This window comes from Peromyscus leucopus, unplaced genomic scaffold, assembly GCF_004664715.2.
Source record: "Peromyscus leucopus breed LL Stock unplaced genomic scaffold, UCI_PerLeu_2.1 scaffold_440, whole genome shotgun sequence".
NCBI lineage: Eukaryota > Metazoa > Chordata > Mammalia > Rodentia > Cricetidae > Peromyscus > Peromyscus leucopus.
This window is the reverse complement of record NW_023505333.1, coordinates 199610-222911: the sequence shown is the minus strand read 5'-3', so window position 1 is coordinate 222911 and position 23302 is coordinate 199610. Positions and strand designations below refer to the sequence as shown.

The 23302-nt window shown below is 41.8% G+C and overlaps 1 pseudogene; it reads right to left on the bottom strand.

Annotated features, from left to right (window-relative positions):
- Positions 1-22922, bottom strand: part of LOC114699442 — a 59657-nt pseudogene extending 36735 nt beyond the window's left edge.
- Positions 22923-23302: the final 380 nt, after the last annotated feature.

Genomic DNA, 23302 nt, shown 5'->3' with positions numbered 1-23302 from the left:
GAGTTTGTGATAACCACTCTACAGCAGCATATACCTTGCTCAGAGTTAAAGCACCAGCCGCTCTTCCATCTTGAGTTCAAAGCAACACATGTGCTCACAACCATCTATAATGAATCTGGCGCCCTCTTCTGGCCTGCAGTGAGAAGCATAATAAAACAAGAAGGAAGTAGTAGCAGCAGCAGTAGCAGCAGCAGCAGCAGCAGCAGCAGTTGTTTCTAAAGAAAGCATGCTGAAGAAATTAAGGGCGCAGTAATGAATTAACTTTCAGGAAAACTAAAGGAACCAAGAGAGGCAGAACGCACATATACCTCGTGGTAATAACTGAAAAACTTATGCAAGTGGGATATTCATTGCACTTAAAAGTGTCTTGCAGCTTTGAAAATTTTAAATTATTATGATAGAAAATACATACATTTCCAGGCTAGAAGGGTCAATACACTTCAAAAAAAAAAAAATTGGAGAACTGAAAGAACAAAAGCTTCCCAGGTTCATTCACAACTGGGTTCTGGAAAAATAAAAAAATAAAAACAGTACAGTTTTTAGGATGCTTCTAGAGATAGCGAGGGGATTCTGAGCATGAAGCCATGAGGTGGCACATAGCATGAAGCCGAGTGCCACTAGGGCCACACAGAATGTTTTGAGTCTTAGGAGACACATGACAAGAACTTATGTGAGTTTATCTAACAGGATGACGTAATGAACACAACTCACTGTCACAGAGAAGAAAGCCAAAGATGCAGCAGTGGTGGGCATTGGAAGTGGGGGAAGCAAGATAGCAAAGTGCTGGGCTGGCAAACCCCAGGGAAGGGAGAGTCTCTGCACCCAGGGAAGGAGAGTCTCTGCACCCAGGAAGGAGAGTCTCTGCACCCCAGGGAAGGGAGAGCTCTGCACGGGCATGATCGTTCTGTTGTTAGAGGTTTACAGTTTTCAAAACCAAATGTGAAAAACATCTACAAAATAAAAACTGAACTTGGTTCTAAAAATAAAAAGATAAAAGAAGTTAAAGGTCAGCTTTTTGAGCCATCTCTGAAATGCTACCAATTCTGCCTATCTGCAAAGAGTAGAAACCAAAGAGACCTGTCTCCACTCATCTGCCACCATGCTCCTGTGTTTGGTGCCCCCACACACCTATGACACTCTCAACAAGGTACCTGAACTGGGCCTCAGATTCAAACAGGAGAACAATTCTTAAGTCATCTGTCACACACAGGGAAACCGTACACCTAGAGGTGGTGGTAACACGAGGAAGGGGAAGCCACAGGGTGAAGTTTTCACCCTGCCTTTCAGTAGGGCTGGCACACTTTTTCCAAGGTCCTCATAGTAATGAATGGTGCCCATCTGCCACCTCTGGGGCCATAACTAACACACAACTCCTGAACCCAAAATCCAATTCCAGATGCAGCCTCACAATGTAGGGTGGGGTTTCCACTTTCTCCCCCTTTCATTCTAGTGTCTGACACATTACTCCCTGCTAAGGGGGCTTTTTTAGTTAGCCATACCATCCCAGCCACTTCCAGAGACTAAAATTCATCAAAACCAAAACAAAACAGAAAAAAAGAGCAATCTACTTCAAATCCTTCTAGTTAATAGTTTATGCTTGACAATGATCTTGATTTGCAAACGGTCTTATACCTGTTCAAGCCATATTCCACTCATAGCCCTGGCCATTGATTGCATACGCTTCTGATCCTGGAATCAGATCTAGCATACAGTGTTATGTCATAACCTGACTTTAATAAGCATTACCTGGACAGGCTTCTCTTGAAGTTCATGCCCAGGTCCACAATCACCTGCTTTTCACACTGCACATGTGATTGATGTGATCACCTTTGACCCCAGGGCATTCCCAAAATTCTGCTAACCTCAGCAAGGCTGGGAAATGTCAAGATTGAGTCCTGACCAATGTGCAATGCGTACCAAATACATAACAGAATTATTCTTCAGCAGCCTGCACTTCATAAACACACAGTGTCTCTAGAAGTTTACAGATGCCTTTCTAGGCACTGTAGAATACTTTTTACTGACAGAAGTTACCTAGGATTACTTCTGGCATAAAGCTGTACATACAGATAGAGCACTCATATACACAAAATAAATAAATCTTTAAAAAATGCACTGTAGAATACTTTTTACTGACAGAAGTTACTTAGGATTACTTCTAGCATAAAGTTGTACATGCAGATTGCACTCATACACACAAAATAAATAAATCTTTAAAAAATGAGTAATCTGTCCCTTTAGCTTCCTGCACCTTCTGACTTTGCGATTCTCAGTGAAATCACTCAGGAACTGCTGGTTGCAGTCACAGTTCTGAAACTGTAGAAAAGCCTTTGGTTCTCAACATTCCTAATGCTGTGACCCTTTAATATGGTTCCTAGTGTTGTGGTGACCCCACAAGCACCAAATTATTTCATTGCCATTTCATAACTTTAATTTTGTTACTGCTGTGAATCATAATGTAAATATGATTCTGATGTGGAGGATATCTGATATTTGACCCCAAAGGGGTTGCAACCCACAGGTTGAGCCCCACTAAGGTTTAGTCCATGTTGGTCTGGTCCCTTAAACCTCACTGCACAGTTCACACCTTATTAGAATACAAAGTACTTTTGTCCCAATCCAATGACAAAGCAATGTAGAGTATCTGAAAAAACAAAGCACAGTTTTGACTCTGTTTATCCCACATGTACATCTGTGTGTGCTCCCTTCCCAATGCACCCCAATCGCACACCAAAGTGATGACCCACACCACCACCAGGTAAAGATGTCCTGTAATCCTGATCTCACTGACTTGTATTGCTCTAACCCTCACTGTGGAGAGAGTAACCCCAAAAGATCTGACCAGCTGCAGAGTGCAATTCTTTAGGCTTTATACAAGACCCACACATGCTAAAGCTCAGTCAGAATCCTGGTGCTTAAGTATCCATGACAACACTGGCTAAAAATAATGCTTTCCGTGGAAAGAGTTGGGTCACCATCAAATTCAGATGGCAAAACAGATCAGCTCTGTAAGTTGTCAGGATTGTAGGATGTAAACCTAACTCTTTGGATGGCAACTTTTAAATGGTATCCATAGATTTTTTTTTCCACGTTATCAATTCATTCATTTATTCAGCAAATACTCTAAATCTCTGTCCTGTGCAACTTAACTTATAACCCAAGGAAGAGGAACTAGAACTCACACTCCCCACATAAAAGGTCGACAAGATAACAGGGTACAGTCATTTGGGGGAATTATGCTGCTGAATTTCAAATGTACAGCATTCTCGGGTGCTGACTGCTGCAAACCGCTCTTTATAAATATTAAAAATGTCCACTTCTCAATCTGGTATCGTTTAATGAAAATTGGCAAATCTTATTTTCAAAGAGGAAATAGTCATAATTCTTACAAAGGAACTTAAAAATATGAAACCGAAAAAGGGGAAGAAAAATTCAGCAGATGACTCCATACTTCAGTATTTACACAAATAATTTTAGCCCATTCTTTTGAGTCATGTTTAAAAATAAAAGGGAAATTGAAACCTTGCAAATAAGTGAAGCTTCTCTAAACACACACACACACCACACACACACACACACACACACACACACACACACACACCAGAACAAATGAACTGTCGGCTTTGGCCCAACTTTCATCCCAAACAGAATCATCCAATTAAGTATGGATAAAAGATTTCCAGGAATACCTCTCTATTACTACTGAATAGCTTCCTGTGGGTATAACCCAAGAAGATGATGAGGAACCTGTAGCATGCTATCTAAACCATATCTAACACCGAATGGACTTGACCTATCTATCTAAACATTTCCTATATCTATGAAGTACACATGTTCTTAGGATTCTGTTTATCTCTGACACTTATCAATAGGATTTCTATATTCTTGCCTATAGCATAAACCTAAAAAATCCTAACAAGTCATTTTTGAGAACTTATGACATCAAAAGCAAAACAGAAAACAGCACAGCTACCTCTTCAGTGTCCTTTTGGACTGATGACAGAGAAATGCTCATCTGTATGTGTTCATTCCAATGTCGTCTACCTTTCTGTGAACTAAGCACCTGCCTTCATGCTCAATACTGACACACCATTGAGTACAGAGGACACAGCCTGCCCAGGCAGCTGCTTTAACACCAGATGCAAGACAAAAGAAACAGGTTATCCACAGTACAGCAACCCCTGGCCTCTGCAATATAAACAAAACTAGACTATGACCAAGTTTCCAAGTTTGGGGTTTGGTATGAGCCAGACAGTAAGCATGGTTTTACTTTTAGAACAGTTAAAAGGAAGTCAGAGAAAAATTTCATAATGTGAAGTTTATTGGAAACTCAACTGCAGTGCCCATAATCAGGTTTTATTGGTACACCTCCTGGCTCTACTGGCCACGGCTGCTTCCAGGCTACAGCAGCAGAGCTGAGAGGCTTTAACAGTGACTGCATGGTCAGACTGCCGATCTAATCCGTCCCAGTGGGTACTCTGCAGCCGAGATCACACAAGGACCTAGTCAAGGGGAGAAGCAGTCCGTCTAGCTCTGAGGAAAACGCAAGGGGAAGCCCTGTTCGCTTTCCTCCTCACTGCCGCTGGCTGCTTCCTTCCCGGGTTCCCCACAAAGAGCCAAGAAGCAGAAGGAAAAGGCTCCTAGGAGACAATCTGAGCCAATAATCACTACAATCCGGAACCAGCTCCGCCTCTGCTTTGCTTTTAGATGAAATCAATTCCATCTGGTCTCTGTTCCTAATGGTGGGTGCCCTCACAATCAAGTAGGACAGAGATTCCATACATCAACCCTCATCATCACCAAATACGGTAACTGTATTTGTGAAACTACTATTGAGTCACTTTGAAATCACTCTTCAATACTATGATGAAAGTACCATCGTCTTCATATGAAGATGGAGAAAATTTGGGAAACATTTGGAAAGGTATAGTGATTTACCCAAATTAGCAAATAGAAGAGCCTGAGTTTCTATGTGGGTTCGGTTCAGCTGTAGACAATTTTGTTGATTGAACTTGGCATCTGTTGAAAAGTTCATATCACAAGTTCTAAAGAAAATGATGAGTCCAGGAATGGGGACTGCCGTGGACGGTGCCCTGGTTCACTGAGGGCTGCCATGGATGGTGCTCTGGTTCACTGAGGGCTGCGGTGGAGCTGCTGTGGATGGTGCCCCAATTCACTGAGGGCTGCCGTGGGGGTGCCGTGGACGGTGCTCTGGTTCACTCACCTCACCCTTTGCTTTCTTTGCTCTTAGGTGGGCTGGGACCAAAGACCAACAGTTGTGAATTCCAAGATTTTAAGGATAACTGTGGTACTGGTGCTGACTGTCTATTCAGACACTTCACTCCAGGCTTCCCTGCAGCTGAAGGAAGGGGCTTTATTGAACTATGCATTAAAGATGATCCACATAAGCCCAAGGATTTTCATGTCCATATGAGAGCACACTCTCTTTCCAAGATTCTCAAATGAACTGCTTTTGCAACATCAAAGGGCGTAAATAGAGGAATAGCAAGCCTCTTGCCAGTTGGCTCCCAATAATCAACTCCAGGACCAACCACCACTCACCAACAACAGACGTGGAAGCTTTTACAGCATGACAGGAGTAGAGGAGTGAGCTAACAAAAATGAAGGGCAGTGGACAAGGTAGTAGCTCAAAGAACCGAAGAATCGCTGAATGCAGATTATATGTAGATCATTCTAAAGATGAAATGAATATGTACCAAAGTTCTTGCTCTTGAGCTACTTGCATTTATTGTATTGATTTTACCTAGCAGTGTAGCATTTGTGCTAATAAAGACACAGACTAATTTTTAGAATTCTTTTGTAAGTGGTGAGACATTTGAGGTAGCTGAGTGCGAACAGAGTAAGACCCAGAAAGAGCTCCCAGGAACTCCTCCTTCCCAGGCCGCCTCCCAGGAACTCCTCCTCCCAGGCCGCCTGGCAGTCCCTTTCTGTATGCTCTTAGTCTATGCTTACTGATGTTTGCTTCTCCACTAGCCTTTTCAAATCTCCAAATCTTGGAGACATAATTGCTAACACTGCACTACATCTGCCACAAACATCTACTGAGACCTCCACAGCGGCAACAGAAACTGTTAACAGTTGTGTTTTAGTTCTGTGCCAGGGACTCTAGGCCTGTGTGTACTGGCTACAAATAGACAAATCAGCCAAAGCCAAAACAAATCTCACAGCTTCAAGAAAATAAACACTACGTTTCACGCATGAAGAAATAAGCTCAATTTGAACCGTGTACCTACTTCAAGTCATCACTGTAAGAACAGTGAGGAACAGGCGAGCACAGGGAGACAACTGATGCGCATTTCCAGCAGTCAACAGCCTAGCTCCTCCCGGGTGGCTGCAGATGATCAGAATCTTACAAAGAAAAAAGTTCGCATAATAAACTCAATAAAGTGTTCCTAGGATTTGAAAATAGCAATACATTTAAAGAATCTTAATACTCAGTAATTAACATAAAAAATTACTAAGCTGGATTTTCCCTAGAAATGTAAAGGTAGTTTTAAATCAGAACATAGTTACTATAATTTGCTGACTAAAAGTAATCATTTATGTAATGAATAAATGCAGAGAAAATAATTAAATACTAATTATAACTATTAGTAAGGCAAAGAAGAAGGAAAGGAGATATGGGGAAGGGTGTCAGCATGAAAGAAAAAAATACAGACCTGCATTCATCACGGGCAGATGCAAAAGCAACAGCAAAGTATTAAAAAAAAGCTGAATGCACAGATTGGCAAATAAAGACGCGTGGGCAATAGCAGCAATAAAGCCATGTGTGCAGCACTGGTAATAAAGCCGTGTGCACAAGATTAGCAATCAAACCATGTGTACCATATTGTGAAATAAAGCCATGTGTAAAGGATAGCTCAACACGATCAAACAGGGCTTGAAGAGAAAAGGAGGATCTGCCGAAACTCTTAAACTAGAAATACATAAATTCCCACAATCAGATACGGATATCTACATAACACCTACAGTTAGTACTTGACTTGCTAGAAAAAGGCAGAATGTCCGCATTTCTCACTTCAAGCCAATAAGAGTTCCTCTAAGACTGAAAAGAACTATCTGTCTATTGAGTAATGAGATTTTACATAAAAAAAATCCCATAGACTATATTACGTGTGTGTATATACATATATATATATATATATGTATACATATACTACTGAAATTGAAAAGTGAATTTAGCAAGGCCATATGACCTAAGATAATGTGTGTCGATTCTATGTCTACACACTAAAAGCACACAATGCAGTCCTTCTATTCTCTTGCAGCGCTAGAGGATCAAACCAGGGCCATAACACACACAGTAGGCAGACACTCTATCAACGAGTCATATACTCAGTCCTTGTTTGGGGTGTTTTGTTGTTTTGTTTTATTATTTTTAAAAAAAGTCTTACTATATTGCCCTTGCCCACTTCTACCTCCTCAGTGCTTGGAACATAAAGAATGTACCACTACAGTAACCACAAAATGATTTTTAATATGAATTATAAAGCTATCAAAATGCATAAAATATCTAGAAAAAGCACTTGACAAAAATATATGAGTGCCATACCCCAAACTACAGAATAAGGCAGAAAGAAATTAAAGACCAAGAAAAATAAAGATATACCACTGTTATGGGGTGGAAGACTTGGTACTGGTGAGACCTTGATTCTTCCACACTGATGTAAAGAGTCAATGCAAATCTGAGTGTAGACGGAGGGTACTTCTCTTCAGAACCTGAGACATTCGCTGGAAATCACACTTGGGCACACAGAAGAACTAGCCATTCAGAACCATCTCTAAAAGGATGACAAATGTGCCATTTACTGCCTACTTTCACTAATTACTATGTATTAGGAGTAATCAGGACTGTAGCACAAATAGAAAATTTTTTAAAGTACAGAGTAAGGGGCACAAAAATAGACTTAATAATCATACTCCCACTTACTTTTTAACAAAAGCAACAAAAATAACCTCATGTAAAAGCAAAGTGCTTTCAATAAACTGTACCATTACAGCCATTAACAAACAAAATAAAGCTACTCTAAACTAATTTGAGCAAGATTATAAACTTAAACATAAAATCTAAAACTCTGAAATTTCTAAAAGAAAACAGAGATTAGCTTTGTGACTTGAGAACAGGATGTTTCTTAGGCTAGAGAAAGTAAAGTCAGAAATGTAAAAGTAACTATTAACATGAAAAATATTTGTTCTTCACCCGCATTTCCTGAGAACCCTGCACCCTGTATGTCAACCTCAGGTAGGAATGAACCCCAACCCTGCAGAGACTCCTCCCCACCTGCCCGAGGACCATGCCACCTATAAACTACATGCAGATCCCAGTGAGCTTTCCACACACTCTTAAGAATCATCTAACTGTACAGGTTTGTGCCTGTGCTCAGAAGCTGCACCTAGGCCTGGCTGAACTGAGTCCACTGGTGATACCACGTTCATACATCAACACTGTGTTGTACCACTATTGAACCCCAAGCACCAGTCAACCGGTCCATAGCTCAACTAATCAGGGTAACAGCACAGATCCATTCAACAAAGGTGGGACAGACAGCCATACCAAGAAGCACAACCAACAACCTAATTCCAGATGCCTAGGTACCATTGTAAAAATATAAGAAAACATGAACACCCAGGGCAATGTGTCTCTCCTCCAAAACTTAATACTCCAACAGTAATGTTCCCTGAGAAAAGCAACTTAGAGGACATATAATACAATGAATTCAAATAGCAATTATAAATATGTTCAAGCCAACTATATTCATAGCAGCTTTATTTGTAATAGCCAGAACTGGAAATAACCTAGATGTCCCTCAACTAAAGAATGGATAAAAAAAAAAAATGTGGTACATTTACACAATGGAGTATTACTCAAGGACACAATGGAATATTATTCAAGGACACAATGGAATATTACTCAAGGACACAATGAATATTACTCAAGGACACAATTATTACTCAAAGACACAATGGAATAATAATCAAAGACACAATGGAGTATTATCATGAAATTACTCAAGGACACAATGGAATATTACTCAAGGGCACAATGGAATATTACTCAAGGACATGATGGAGTACTATTCAAGGACACAATGGAGTATTACTCAAGGACACAATGGAATATTACTCAAGGACACAATGGAGTATTACTCAAGGACACCAGTAAATTTGAAGGCAAATGGATGGAACAAGAAAAAAAATTATCCCGAGTGAGGTAACCCAGACCGAGAAGACAAACATGGTATGCACTCACTCATAAGTGGATACCTAGAGAGACTAGGTATCAAGGAGGATTCCTGGAAGTGAAAATGGAAGAGACTTCATGAGTGGACTGGGGATGAATGGGGAAGGGAACATGAGCGATCAGGTTGGGAGGGGAATGGCAGGGGGAGCGGGTATTTCAGGGTCATGTAAAAACTTGGCAGAAGGGAATCTCCCAGGAATCTAAGCTGCCCAGCTTAGACTCTTTAGCCACGGCAGATCCATAGCCTGGCCATCTCCTGTGAGTAGACTGGTGCCTAGTTCAATTGTCATCAGAGAGGCCTCATCCAGCAACTGACAGAAACAGAGGCAGACCCAGAGATAAGCATTAGGCAGAGTTCAGGGAATCCTGCAGAAGAGGAGCAGAAAGGGTTGTAGGAGCCAGAGGGGTCAAGGACACAAGAAAACTCACAGAATCAACTAACCTGGGCTCACAGGTGCTCACAGAGACTGAACCGACAACCAGGGAGCCTGCATGGGACTGACCTAGGCTCTCTGTTTATGTGCTACAGTTGTGTAGCTTGGTCCTCTTGTGGTACTCCAAACAGTGGGAACAGGGACTATTTCTGACACTTTCCCTGGCTTCTGGACCCTACTCGTCATACTGGGTTGCCTTGCCCAGCCTTAACACATGGAGAGGTGCTTAGTCTTACTGCAACTTGATATGCCATGTTTTGTTGATACTCATGAGAGACCTGACTTGGCCTAAACAGAAACAGAGGAAGTGGATTGGGAGTGGGAACAGAGTGAGGATGGGAGGGGGTCTGAGAGGAGAGGAGGAGGAGAAACTGCCCTGAGATGTAAAATAAATGAATAAATTCATTTTTAAAAAATAAAGAAATACGTTCAAGCAACTCAAAGAGGATACAAATGATTGATAAAATACAGACTGCAAAAAACACAGATGTTTGAATGAAATAAAGCAAATAATTCAAGATATGGAAATAGAATTTTGTAAAGACAGAATTTCTGAAAAAAAGTCAAACTAAAAATGTGAACAATTCAATAAGTCAACCAAGGTCAATGGAAAGCCTCAGACAGAATGCACCAAGTAGAAGTGAGAGCACCAGGCCTTGATAAGGTGGACAAATTGAATCACTTGGTCAAAGAAAACATTACATCTAAAAAGTCCAGGATAAAAAATGCAGAAACTCTGTTACACTGCAGAAAGACCAAGCCTACAAATCACAAGTATACAAAGAGAAGAAACGTGGGCCAAATTTCAGAAAATATTTTCAGCAAAATCCTAAGATAATTTTACCAAATTTAAGGAAAGAAATACCTACCAAGGTACAAGAAGTATACAGAACACCAAATAGAATCAGAAAAGAAACTCACTATGTCACACAATAAATTAACACACTAACTGTACAAAACAAAGAACATATTTTGAGAAATACCATGTGAAATATAAAGGCAGACCGAAAATTAAAACTAATTTTCAATAGTGACTTTAACAGCCAGAAGGGATTGGACCTATATTCTACAATTTATGAGAGGCCAAAGATGCCAGCCTGGACTAGTATACTTGTAGTGGGTAGCCATTCCAGCGTGGATCTGGAAGTTCCAACCCTCATTGAGACTCTGGCAACTGTCAGGCCTACGAGGCAGGGCCAGGGGAGACCCAAGAGCTGGATGGGCCAGCGCTCTCTCTGGCCCAGGACCCTGAACGGTGGAGGTGGACCGGTGGAGGTGGACCGAGCTCTAGAGAACACCGCTGGACAGTGATATACCTTCCCCAGACCCTGCGACCTACCTTTCCCTTTTTGTAAGTTACCCACTAAATAAATCTTCCTTTTAACTAAGGGGAGTGGCCTTAATAATTTCACCAATATCTGGCACCCAACGTGGGGCAAATTCCAAAGGCCTGGGTGGCTCCCGCCCTCTCCTCCCTGGCTGGCGGGTACCGGGTACCTAAACCCGCCTGCAAAGTTTCATATAACCAGGGAACGCCTATACAGTTCCATTCCCGAAAAAGGAGCAGCTAGTCCGGTCTCAGTTCCCTAGCTTAGCCACGAGACCAGCAAAAGAAGCACTCCCCTGCTCCCTGGCCTGCTCCCTGCATGCTGGCCCCGCACCATATCTCATTACAGATGTTTGTGAGTCACCATGTGGTTGCTGGGAATTGAACTCAGGACCTCTGGAAGAACAGTCAGTGTTCTTAACCTCTGAGCCATCTCTCCAGCCCCCATCAGATCTCGGGTCTCCAGGCGCCTTCCCTGGCCCCACCTCGTAGGTGACAGTTGCCAGAGTCTCAATGGGGGTTGGAACTTTCAGATCCAAGCTGGAATGCCTACCTACTACATATACCCAAACAACTATCAACTGCAATCGAAGAAAGAAAAACTTTCCATAATAACAACAGGTTAAAGGAATTTCTGCATACTAAGCCATCTCTACAGAGACATTAGAAGAGATGCTTAGGTATGAAGAGAGGAATAAACACGCCCAAGAAGGCACAAGGAATAAATACAAAATCTCAAACAGTTAATAAAAAGAGGTCTGTGAAAACACCACAAAACAACAAAACGAAATACATATTCTTCAACAACAACTAACAACATTAATGTCCTGATTCCCCAGGAAAGAGACACAGACTAGCAGCCTGGGTTAGAAAACAGGATCTATCTTAGATCTGCTGCCTCCAAGAAACACACCAAACCAAACAAAGAAAAAAGGAAGGAAGGAGGAAAGGAAGGAAGGAAATGAAAAGTTGTTATTGATTTGGACAAGTCCTTTTAAAAACTTTTGTTTGGAATATGTAATTCTATCTCAATAATACAAAGGCAGTATGATAGGAAAGCTAAATAGAAAACTGAGGGAAGAATGTGTATGGCCAACAAATCACAAGACAAGAAGTGTTCTCATCAATAGTGAACAGAGAAGGGCAACTGTAAGCCAAAGGAGAAAAGACGACAACATCAAATGCTGGTGCACGCGGTGGTTTGAATAAGAACCGCCCACAGCCTCAAGTATTTGAATGCTTAGTCACCAGGGAGGGGCACTACTTCTAAGGATTAGGAAGTGTGGCCTTGATGGAGGAAGTGTGTCGCTGAGGGTGGGCTTTGAAATTTCAGAGGCCCGAGCCAGGTCCAGTGGCTGTCTCACTCTCTTCCTGCTGCCTGCAAATCCAGATGGAGAATTCTCAACCTCTTCTCCAGCACCATGTGTGCCTGCACTCTGCCATGCTCCCTGCCATGATTACAGTGGACTAAACCTCTGAAACTGTAAGCAAGCCCCAGTTAAACACTTTTCTGTTGTGGAATATTATTTTAACTATGTAAAGATGTGTTATATTTGTTTATGCTACAGAATATTTAACTGTGTAAAAGTGTAAAACTGTGTAAAGGGCAGAGAAAGGATAGGCAGGGCTGGAGGCAGAGAGAATAAATAGGAGAAATCTAGGTGCAGGGAGAAGAGGAAGAAGGCGATGAGAACAAGAAAGAGGGAGACACACTCCTGGCAAGAAGCTGCCTTTAGCCAGGCAGACACGAGAAGCAGTCAAAGTAAGACATACAGAAAGAAAAAAGGGTGAAAAGCCCCAAGGCAACAGGTAGATAAAGAGAAACAGGTTAAGTTAAAAGAGCTAGCCAGAAACAAGCCTAACCTAGGCCAAGCATTCAAAACTAATATTAAGTCTCAGTGTCACGATTTGGAGCAGGTTCGTGGCCCAAAAGAAAAGCCTGGTCCACTGTCCTCTATAAGAGTTGCTGTGGTCATGGTGTCTCTTCACAGCAATAGAACACTAAGACAATATATAAATAAACAACTAGAATCCCTCATCCTGGTGTCAGTAGGAATGAGAAATATATTTTACAACCGCTCTACTAGACAGTTTAGCAGTGTTTATTAAAAATTAAAAGCTCATCTGTCCTATAGCACAGCAACTCCTCTGTATTTGCCCAAAAACATGAAGATATTTCTTAAAGGTCTTATGTGTCATGTACTGTTCTCTGAAACAGTGTGCACAACCAGAAATAGCTCGGGCATCAGACCAACCAACTGTTGTACTACTCACACACAAGACACTCGCAGAAAAGGACTAAAAGAAGAAAAGGAACAAGGTGCTGCTCTGTGCAGCTAGGTGGGCGAATCCCAACACTAATCACGGGAAGTAAAAGAAGCCACTTCACACACAGTGTTTACAAAAATGAATTCTAAAACAGACAAGACTAATATAGTACTGTAGCTTCACCGGATGGTGGGGAGGTAGCAGTAAGACACAGACTGAAGAGAACTTTCTAGAGTGGTTGAATAGGTTGGCAAATTACATAGGCAGATAATATATTTATCAAAACTCCTTAAGTTGCACACTAAAATTTGTGCAATTCACTGTATGAAAATTTTAATTTTACCACAAAGGAAAATAAAACCATAAATACAGGCTAAGTTCTCGCTAACGACAAGGAAGCACGGATGTCTAGAAGAGAGTGGTAGACTGCTGTCTATTTGATAAGGGCGTGACATGAAGCAAATATGTTAAATACCACTGCAGAACGACATAGTGGAGTCTCAAGTTAGATGCTGGGCAGTGGTGGTGCACGCCTTTAATCCCAGCACTTGGGAGGCAGAGGAAGGCTGATCTCTGTGAGTTTGAGGCCAGCATTGTCTACAGAGTAAGTTCCAGGACAGCTAGGGTTGTTACACAGAGAAAACCCTGTCTCAAAAAAAAAAGAAAGAAAGAAAGAAAGAAGGAAGGAAGGAAGGAAGGAAGGAAGAAGGAAGACAAGAGAAAAAAGAAAAAGAACACTACCAATGGCACTAGACAGATGGCTCAACATTAAGAGCACTTGTTGCTCTTGAAGAAGGTCCAAGTTCAGCCTCAGCACCAATATGATGACTCACAACCATCCTTAATTCCAATTCCAGGGGATCCAATACCCTCTTCTTAACTCTGAGGACACCAGGCATACATCCAGTGGACATATATACATGCGGGCAAAACATTCATATACATAAAATAAATCTAAATACAATTTTTAAAATACTTTAAATTATAAGAGATCACCAGAAATGGTGGTCCATGCCTATAATTTTGAGAATTCTGGAGACAAAGGCAGGATGACCACAAATTTAAAGGGGCTACATGTCAAGCAAGTTTCAGGTCAGCTGAGCCATGAGACGTGTCTCCAAAAAAAAAAAAGTCAAAATCAAACCAGACAGGAAAGTAGTGGTGCACGCCTTTAATCCCAACACTCAGGAGGCAGAGGCAGGTGGATTGGCCAGCCTAGTCTACAAAGAAAGTTCCGAGACAACCAGGGCTAAACAGACAAACCCTGTCTCAAGAAACCAAAGCAACAAATAAATCAAACCAACTGTGCACTCGTGTACACACACACACACACACACACACACACACACACACACACAAAAACTACCTCTAAAAAAAGATGTGTGTGACTTTTGGATAAAATTAAAAACTATAATAATAATTAAAAATTACATTTATATTATCCTCAGGTAAGACTCAATATTATAAAGATATAATTTGTTCTAATTTATTCTATAAATCCAAACATATTCTACCCAAAATTCTAAAAAAAAAAAAAAAACTTTCCTGAAACCTGAGAATCATGTTCTAAATGAATCATGTTTTAAAAGGCCCCCATGGCAGTAACAACAGTGAAAGGAAGTGTGACCCCTTTAGACAGAGAGCCTTCCTACACAGCTAAGGAGTACTCAGCGACATGGATCCCCTCCCGGAACAGTGTCAGGCTTAGAAACAGTACGAACTGCCTCGACACAGTCTACATGAACACTAACTACAGAACACTTCCTCAGCTACACTGTAAAAAATATTGAAAATAGATCCCCCACTTGAACAGTACATACACAATAAAAATCAACACAGTGCTGTAGAGATCCAAATGCAAGAGCAAACTTTCAGATATTTTATGATCTCACTTAAAGGGAATGTCATCATCTCTCTGTTACAGTGTCATTAAAACACAAAAGCCCAAATAGAAAATAGAAAAATTCTATTAGTGCTACATTAAAATTATAAAATTCTGTTGAATAAAATATAGCACAGGAAATGGCAATGTAAACAATCAATGATGGAATAGAGAAGTCCTTGACCTGCCACTCAAGCGAGCACGAGGCTTGGGTTGTGAAACACTCTACAAATCAATACAAACACACAGACAAATTGAAAACACCAGGGAATAGGCAATATTTATGAAAAAAAAAGTCACAAAAGGAACAAAAATGTCATGTCTGACTAGTAGCCAGGAAAATGCAAATGTTAGCCATGTAAGAACACTTGAAGCACACCAAACTTAGAAACATTAAACTTTACCAAGGGCGGCAACAATAAAGGTAACTATTGTAATTCATTATAGGTAGGATGTGAATACAAACAACCACTATGGGTTTAATAAAATGGCAATACCAAAAAAAAGGTTAATTCATGTTTTAATATGCTCTGACCCAACAATTTCAAGCCACAGAAAAATATTCAGACACACGTAGAAAGGCGCAAACGAGTTGAGGGCAGCAGTCTGGAAGGTAGCGTGCAAAGGAGCAGCGGTCTCCACAGGACTAACAGAAAGAGGTACATGCATACAGTGAGGAACTGTGGCCACGAGTTCCTCACTCGGCCATGGAGACCTGGAATTCACAACTGCTAGGTACACCAATGAGAGCCCAGTCACAACACTATTACTACACGTTAAACAAGGACATGCATACTTCTATATGCAAGGATACAGACAAGCTTCTCCAGCAGTTTCTGTACGGAATGTTAGCAATAAAATGTTTCACATTTGTGCCAGAGATGGCTCTGCAGTTTAAGAGTTCTTCCTGCTCTTCCACAGGACTGGAGTTTGGTTCTCAACACAATGCCAGGCTACCCACAAACTCCTGTAAATCTGTAAACAAGAGAGCGGATGCCCTCTGAGGGCATGCACTCGAGAGAGAAGAGAGAGAGAGAGAGAGAGAGAGAGAGAGAGAGAGAGAGAGAGAGAGAGACTTGTGCTGAACAGATGGATGGCTCAGTGGTTAAGAGCACTGGTTTAAAGGCCCAGGATCAACTCTCCACACCCACATAGCAGACACAACTGTCTGCAACTCGAGTTCCAAGAGATTTGATGTCCATTTTTGGCCTCCACAAGCACCAGCATGAATATGGTGCACAGACATACATTCGAGCAAAACACCCATACACACAAAATAATTTTTTTGTAATTTTAAATCAATATAAAAGTATCTTTAATAGCAAGTATATTTTAATAAATGCATGTACATAAATGTTATACATGGGCATTTAGCATGTAATGTTCAATATAACATCTTATAGTTTGCATAATATAGATTATAAAAGCATGTATGTGAATGATTATCAATAAATGTGTAAGAATGGCTAAGAAGTGATAGCACAGAAGAAAATCCACATATTCGTTACATGTATAGTAGATACTCTTAAAGTAACATTTCAATAGATACAGATCTAAAAGCAGCACAGACATATTTTTTTTTTTTTTTTTGGTTTTTTGGTTTTTTGAGACAGGGTTTCTCTGTGTAGCTTTGCGCCTTTCCTGGAACTCACTTGGTAGCCCAGGCTGGCCACGAACTCACAGAGATCCGCCTGGCTCTGCCTCCCGAGTGCTGGGATTAAAGGAGTGCGCCACCACCACCCGGCTAGACATGTTTTATTTGCAAAAGGAAAGGTGCTACTTTCAAAAAGCAAGTGCTGGACACCATTTTTAAAATTAAGCCAGAAGAATCTTATTAAAATGCATTTGATTCAAAGAATGGGAAGGTAAAGTTCAATGCTAGATATCATTTCAATAAACATTTCTAACAGTAACTTTTGTTCATGTAAAAGAAATTACTCCTAAATAATAAACCTAAGACTGAAGAGGCTTTCCAGTACTCCATTTTAGAGTAACTGGAATTAGAGCCAACACCGGGACTAACACCCGCCCATGAGCGGAGGTGGCACGGGAAATACAATAGGCACAGCACAACGACCAGGGCGGCCTTGGCAGGGCAGAAATGCTGTCAAGCCCGTGGAACACGGAAGCAAAAGCAATTACAGCAAAGATGCTTGCAGAGTAAAATTATGTTATCAAACAATATTCTTCCACTTTACAATTAAGGCAACCCTGGCTGCCTTCCATAGTCAATGAGTCACTGGGTTAGAGCTGTGGGCACACACACACAGAAGAGTCAACATTTCTCCAAATTCAGCAAGAGCTCAGTCTACTGCTGAGGCTGTCCTCTGTAAGTGGACAACCTCCTCTTCTCCTTCACACTAATCTCTGCTCTGCAGCGCAGAAACTACCCACAGCCAGGCCAAAGGACACCCTGCAGCCTGCCTGCAGCACCTCTGGAACTCTTCCTTTTAAAAGCTCAGGTGACCAGGGAGCTTAAACCTCCTTTCAGTCTACTAGGTTATACTTGTCTTCAGCCATCATGGATCTGATCAGAATGAAGTTGTAGTCAATGGCTTGCCATGAAAAGATAAGAACAGCAGCCAAGAGGAACCAAATCACATCCCTGAAAAACAAACCTCAACTGCAGAACAAATGCCTGGACACCCAAACACCAGATGAATGCAAAAATAAAAGTAATTATAATGACTGACAAAATACCATGCTGGCTCCCATTAGTACCAGAACCAAAAAAAAAGGGGAGTTCATGCACTGAGTTCTGGAATGCACCACTAGACTGGGACACAGGGGTGAACCATTAGTACCAGAACCAAAAAAAGGGGGAGTTCATGCACTGAGTTCTGGAATGCACCACTAGACTGGGACACGGGGGTGAACATCTCATCTCTAGCGTTCTAATAGAAACGGTGATTCTGCAGAATGGAGCAGTCTAAGTTCACTCAGAATAGCATATTCCACCCATGAGCACAGTGCTCAACAGCTAGACACTGGCAGCAGACAGGGAATTAGCCGGGCACCACCAGTCCGGGGACAGAGAGCTCAGGCTTTCCTCAAATTAGCCTAGAAAACTGTAAATGGCTCCTATTGACATACAGTTTTTGATTTAAGTAAATTTTAACTGATAGAGAAAAACTGTACATACTAATGGAGTACCTTACAATGTTTCAGTATGTATAATACGTAAATCAGGTAAAACATGTCTTCAAATATTATCTTTTTTATGGTGAAAATTTGAAACTACTTACTTCGAAATGCACTATATATAACTATCATCTCTAAGCGCCCTACTATCCAAAACCACACCAGAATGCCTTCGTCTTCCTAGCTATGAATACAGTTTTACTAAGGGATTTAACAGTCTTTTGTACTTTGTACTTGCTGGGGGTTTAGAAGTAGCATACTCAAGATGCAGAGCAAATACTTCCCAGGACATTACATCCCTAGCTGGAAGAGCGTCAAAAGACCAAATTGTATCTGAGCTCCAGTAAGATACAGAAAGTTACAAAACTCTTAAGAGATTAGCTGGCAAATAGCAACTTGAAGGAAGGCCATGGAATAAATGAGATACTTACAAAAATGTATCAAGTACTTCAGAAAGTTACAGTACAATTACTAAAAAGCATCTTTAATTTGAAACAAATATTACAGATTAAAGTAATATAGACTTTCAAGCAAGACGTGTATCTTATATTCTCTCAGGTTTTGCACTGTCTCTTCCCATGTGCATGGGACATGTGTACCATGCATCAAGGCATATCAAACTGTCTTAGGCCATCAGAACCAGGAAGCAAAACAGAGTAAATAGATTTAAGATTAGAGAGGTCTGAGAGACTTGCCACGTGTTGCTTAACTAAATATAGGGCCTGAGCTATCAGATTCTTTGTTCTAATCTGTACTGCCTTTCATGAGAAAAATGGCTTTTGTTGTTCCCTTTTGGATCAGCCAGCACATGAATAAAATATCTAATACAAACAAGAAATAAAGAAGCTAGCTCTCACATAAGCTTTTATCCAAGTTACTGTTATTAATTAGCTGAAAATTAAGTCTTATCTACTTATTTTCTAATAATCTCTCTGAGACAGATGATCTTAGTACAAGACTGAAATATGGATCTTTACTTCCAAGCCCATGATATGGTTGTAAAGAATACCCTTTATAGAACCTGTTTTCATGTGATCTGGCCAAGGTAGGAAAATGCTGCTACCAGAACAATGAAAACATACAATTGTTCTTGTAGTGAGCAAACAGCGGACTTTCTATTTTTTCCATCCTTAAATGGCTGGCAGAGGATTAAGCCACTGGCCCTAAGTGATGCCCCTGGCTAAGTAAAAAGAACTGCTCCAGGGACCCCTTCTTTCAAGGATGCCAGGCTACACTCAGCAGCACACTGTATACATTAGTAACCTAAGAGACAAGAAGCATGTGGAGGTGGGAGAGAATAAATTCAGAAGTACATTTCTAAATGACCAAAATGCCAAATATATATGGGTATATTTCATTCTCAATAAGTCTCAAGAAAGTTGTTCCACACAAACTCTTATGACTAAATTTCAAAATCTGTTAGATCTCTTGAGAGAATTAAACACCAATAGATAAGAATTTCTGGGAAGGTACACACTGATTAAATAATTTTAAAACCTAATTGCCCTTATATAATTTGAAGGTTCAAATCGGGAAGGGGAACATGTTCTACAGCGACACCTCCTGGTAAGTGGTAAGTCGGAAGCAAGTCCCAGGCAAAGCAGGCCAAGGTGGCGGACACTTAACAAAAGGTCAAGACAGCCCTTCTGAACTACATCGTGAGCCCAAAGACAACCATAAGCCCTCTTCCTCAAAAGCTTTCCCAATCAGTAAATGTGAAAAAGGGTTTTTCTGGCCCTAACTGCCACACAAATAACATTTTAAATGCAAGTTAAAGGTAAGATACCCAATTACTCCTTTCTCTTGTATTCTAGGGAATAAAACTGAAAAATATAAAATGACTCTACTGTCTCATTTCTCAATTGAGCTGAAGAAAATTAAAAGCAGAAGTCTACTTTAAAATATTTGTTTCCAAAAGGTGTGCTTACAGTACTGAATCCTATCTCCCAATCCCCACCATACTTTTACATTAAAATCTAAGAACTAGAGTCATGTGACCAATGTTACCGCTGACATCAGATTCTCAATGTAAAAAACTTACTGCGTACACTTTTCAAAGTAAAATTTACTAATGTGCTATTTGAAGCATATTTTAGCCAATCAGTTAAGGACAGAAGCACAGGTTTCTGCAATGATCTGTACTATATGCGCATGGTCAACGCTGGAAGAAAACTTGATAAACCAGTTCAATTCCCAACCCCTATAGGATACCGCGTAATCTATTTAGGAGCCAAGATTCAAGCAGTGAGGTGTAATGATGAGCAACAGAAAACCTAGATTCTAGACTGTGTTCTTCCCTCCTACCTGCATTTCCAAAGGCTGAACAAGATAACCTGTAAGCATTAATCTTCTCACCTTATATAACTAGAAGGCACTAATGTCTCAGCAATGTCATTGTGATCTGCACCTACGAACTAACTCCCCAGTAGTCACAGCTGGTTTGCATGTCACAATGTCCCTACCTCGGTGACCACATAAAGTTAACTTTTCTTTCAGTATGCTGTTTGTCTTTCAGCTGTACCCTGCCATGAGAAAGCAGCAAACAGAACCACACTTCTCACTGTGAGGTAACTGTGTGGCACAATGGAACAATCTTATTTCTACCACTGGTGCCTTCCCCCTCACCCAGTCAGAACTCAGTATTTACTTAAAATAATGGCCTGGGAAGAGTAATCCACTCTACCTAATGAAGGCTGGGATTTGGGGGCAGGGGTTAGAATGCAGCTATTTCACTCACAGATTGTGTTCCATTATAGTATGGAATCAGTGTATTAAAATATTGACAACTGAAGATGCTTGTGTTTACTCTAAAATGTGAGCAATATGACATAATAAGTTACTATACAGTCTAGCATTTTCTAAACCTATCAGCTGACTGTTACAAGAGTTCATTTATTGTAAGGGTAGGAAAATAAAACACTCTCTGTACTGATTCATACCAATGACAGGCCTCACAAATGACTTCCTTGGATACAATCAGTTTTCTACTCAAGGGTTTTGTAAAGATAAAATTATAGGAAGGACTGGGGGTGTTACTCAGTGGTTAGAGCGCTTCCCAAGCAGTCAAAAAGCTCGCAGGACAGCAGCAAAGAAGACACATTTCACTAGTAAACAGCTAAGGAAACTCAACATTAAAATCTTGCTCATTAGCTTTCTCTTTGGTACCTAAACATGCAGTAGGATCTTCTCATTCCTATAGTTCATGTCTATAATCACAGCCATCAGAAGCAGTGGTGGAGGCGCCTGCAGGAGATCAGCTGACTTTGGGGCTAGGGAACCAGAGCATCATTTTTACCTGTACTAAAGGTGAATTAATCACTACAATGGCCTTGAACTTCGAACTGTGTACACAGAGTTCTTTCCATTAAGAACACAAAATTAGTTCTCAGAACGTTAATGTGTACAAAGGATTTAACTGCACTGCCTTCCCCATTAACATTGTTCATTCACTTTCCTCATCAAATATTTATTGAGCACCTATTATGGAACAGAACTATTATGAACAGGAGCGCTGCATGCATTTAGATAATTAAGACGTAAGTGCTATAAAGAAAACCCAGTTACCTCATCTATTTTCCTGACATACAATATAACCATCCGATGTATTTTCCGACATATAATGGCCTGCACGTAGACCGTGGCGCAGAATCTAAATCATTTCTAGTGAAACTGAGAGCTCACATGTGTATTCCAGTTCCAATATTCTAAATATGAGTCAAAGGAAATATAAAAGAAACCGAGAACCGATGAAATATGACACGAAACAGATTTAAAACATCTGTTCTCCACTGCCAGCTAAGCACATGGAGAATAAAGGTGAATACCCAGTCTTTTTTTTTTTTTTTTTTTAGAAAAGGAGAAGACACACACACTCACAAACCGTATAGTACTTTATGACACCCCTTCATATTTAAAAAGGCAAACACAAGACATGTTAAGAAAACTAAACAAAACTCCATAATTTTCAAGAACGATGTATCCACTCCCACCCCCGCCCCCGAATACACTCCTCCAAGCTGCTCAACGCTGCTGAGGGGGCAGGAACTTACTTTCCCTGACTTTGGCTCAGGGTCAAGCGCCCCGAAATCTGCAAGGAGAAGATAAACGGTCCTCCACGCCCAGCTTCCACTGGGAAAGACAAGGAGGACCGCGCAATGACCTCGGGCAGCTTGAGACCCGATGGCGGTGCTGGGGTCCCCTCTGGCCGAGCCCCACTTCTCCACCTCCCCGCCTGGTGAGCGCGGCCTCGCCCCGCGCACCGGAGCAACGCAGAGGATGGAGAGGCTCGGCGGACCCGCAACCAGACCAGACCTACAGCGCCAACCCTGCTCCCTCCCCGCCCCCTGCTGAGGGGACTCTGACCTCTCCGAGCCCCGGAGCTGCTGCTGCTCCCGCTGCTACCCGTGCTCGGCTACCGCTGCCCGAGCCGCTGCCGCTGCTGCTGCTACTGCTGTGGCCGCCGCCGCCCTTGGCGTTCTTGCGCGGGGCCATCGCGAGCTTCTCGAGAGGACTGCAGAGGACGGGGGCCTTGCTGAGTGCACTAGGGACACCGGAGATCCGCGACTCCTGCAGCAACGCCTCCGCCTTCACCGCGCTCGCCGCGCCTCGAAGACTTGCACCAGCGTGTGGCTGCACGGCGAAAATCGCGTGCGCCCAGCTTGCGACTCCCTCGGTGGACAAGAGCGCACAACTACCCCGGCCTCGGCCCCGCCCCCGCCAGCCTCGGCCCACCCACCAGATCTGAAGGATAGCAATATGAGCCAATCGCGAGAACCACTGACCGGGGGCGGGGCCGCCTACGCTCCCCAGCCATCCGCAGGTCGAAGCAAGTCAGGCGCTGCGCAGCGGCTGCAAAGCCGGAGCAGCATGTGGCTTTTTAGTCTGCTTTGGTCCTCTGGAACGTGGCAAACGTGGAAGCCGGCAGGGCTCTCGCGAGCGTTGCCGCTCCAGCTCCAACGGGATGGGGCGGGGGGGGGCGGTGCCCGAGA